The sequence below is a fragment of the Urtica dioica genome, chromosome 3, assembly GCF_054948205.1.
Source record: "Urtica dioica subsp. dioica isolate 48M chromosome 3, U.dioica_male_clone48M_v1_H2, whole genome shotgun sequence".
In the NCBI taxonomy this organism is placed as follows: domain Eukaryota; kingdom Viridiplantae; phylum Streptophyta; class Magnoliopsida; order Rosales; family Urticaceae; genus Urtica; species Urtica dioica.
In genome coordinates, this window is record NC_142758.1 from 24,369,660 (window position 1) to 24,372,440 (window position 2,781).

Here is a 2,781-nt window from a genome sequence, read left to right on the forward strand (position 1 = left end):
CGAACCTCTTATAGTTTGATGAATGATCATCGGGGACTTAAATAGAAGCAAACCAGCTACACAACTTCTTCTTCTCCTTTCGATCTAGAGTGTACTTTGCCGGTGGCAATTTTTTTTTCCACCCCCCTCTTGGGGATGCAAAATGCTTCTTATATTCATCTCTTTGAGATCCATTCGAGATTTTAATCCGTCTTTCTATTTATTTGGATCATCAAGAAGCGTACCGATAAACGATTCACACACATTTTTCTCGATGTGCATAACATCCAGACAATGCCGAACGTAGTGTGTCTTCCAATAAGGAAGGTCGTAGAAAATCGATTTCTTCTTCCAAGGATTCTCTTTGAAGGATTCTTTAGTACTAGCACTCCGCTTTCTTTTCCCAAGCAATTCATTGACGTTTTTAACCATCTCATAGACATCTTCACCAGACAAAATTCTAGGAGGCGGTCGTTCTTCTGTAAATAAACACATACTTAAACAAGAACGCTCATAATTTAAATGAACAAATAAAGTGTCAAAAACATACCTGTAGATAGAGCTTTTGAATCAAAATTGGTGTTCTTGGGTACCGCAATTTCGTCTGCTTTAGCTAAATACTCAAAACAAAACTCAACCGACTCTTGTGCTATGTAATTTTTAACTATGCTTCCTTCGGGCCTATTGTAGTTCTTCACGTAGCTTTTCAACACTTTTATGTAATGTTCGATTGGATACATCCACCGTAAAAACACGGGCCCACAAAATTTTACTTCACACGGTTAAGTGAACCATGATGTCGAAAAACGAAGGTAGAAAGAACTTTTCGAGCAAGCAGAGAGTTTTCACCAATTCTGACTGCATTATATCCTGACGAGTCGGATCGATGACCTTTGAGCAAATTGACTTAAAGAATACACATATCTTTGATATTGCGAATCTCACATCTTTTTGCACAATTCCTCACAAAGCAAGAGGCAACATTTGTTTTAGCAGTTTATGACAGTCGTGAGTCTTCATTTCAATAAGTCTCAAATCTTTCAAAGACACAAACCTCTTATAGTTTGATGAATGATCATCGAGGACTTTAATAGAAGCAAACCAGCTACACAACTTCTTCTTCTCCTTTCGATCTAGAGTGTACTTTGCCGGTGGTAATTTTTTTTTTCACCCCCTCTTGGGGATGCAAAATGCTTCGTATATTCATCTCTTTGAGATCCATTCGAGATTTTATTCCGTCTTTCGATTTATCAAGAAGCGTACCGATAAATGATTCACAAACATTTTTCTCGATGTGCATAACATCCAGACAATGCCGAACGTAGTGTGTCTTCCAATAAGGAAGGTCGTAGAAAATCGATTTCTTCTTCTAAGGATTCTCTTTGAAGGATTCTTTAGTACTAGCACTCCGATTTCTTTTCCCAAGCAATTCATTGACGTTTTTAACTATCTCATAGACATCTTCACCAGACAAAATTCTAGGAGGCGGTCGTTCTTCTGTATTTCCATCAAATGCCTGTTTCAACCTTCTATATGAGTGATCTCTTGGTAAAAATCTTCTATGACCAAGAAAAACGGTCTTCTTACCATGCTTCAACCTGATGGAAGATGTGTCTTTCATGCAAATCAGACAACCAATCGAGCATTTCACAGAGTATCCTGACAAGTTTCCATAGGGAGGAAAGTCGTTAATAGTCCACATTAACATTGCCCTTAAGTTGAACGAATCTCCACGGTAAGCGTCTTTGACTTCTATCCCTTTCTCCCATAACATCTTCAAATCATCGACCAACGGTGCCAAATAAACATCGATATCATTTCCTGGTTGATTCGGTCCTGAAATCAGAAGCGTTAACATCAAGAACTTTCTCTTCATACATAGCTTTGGAGGGAGATTGTAGTTCACGAGTATAACCGGCCAAACACTATATTTACTGCTCATCATGCTGAACGGGTTCATACCATCAGACGCTTTTCACTGTGAAGCATCAGCAGGATGTCTCAACATACCATCATCGATACGCTTTTCGGAGTGCCAAACCATGTTCTTCGCGTGTTTGACACTATTAAACATTCGACGGAAGCGCGCCATTGGAGGAATGTACCATAATGACTGAAATATATTTAAAGAAAATCAATAATTAATAATGAATATGAGCTACATGTATTTCTTAATCAAGTAATGAAAATGTACGTACCTTGACTGGAACTCCTTTAACCCCATTACATGGAATTTTACCCTTCTTCCACCTTGACTCTTTGCACGTCGGACATTCATTCAGATCTTCATACTCATGTCTATATAAAACACAATCATTTGGGCACGCATGAAATTTCTTGTACTTCATGCCTAATGTGCCTAAAGTCTTCTTCGCTTCATACATACTTAAAGGAACTTTATTATCTTCCGGAAATGCTTCTTTCAGTGTTTCCAACAAAAGAGTAAAACTAGTGTTTGTCCAACCGCCCGATGTCTTTAAATGAAATCATGTAACTAGAAAGGACAACTTCGAAAAGCTTGTACACCCTTCATATAATGGTGTCTCCGCATTATTCATCATGGACTCAAACAATTCCGGTCGCTCAACAAAATCATCCTCCAAATCGTTCATCATTCCGCACATATCATCAATATCATCTTCAACATCAATGTTATCCTCGTTTACCGTAGAACGAAAAACCGCGCCATGGTAGTACCATCTTTGATTCGAGGTCATTATTCCATATACAAACAAATGGGTCCGAATGACATCAATCGAAAAATGTCTATGATTTCCACATTGAATACAAGGACAACGCATA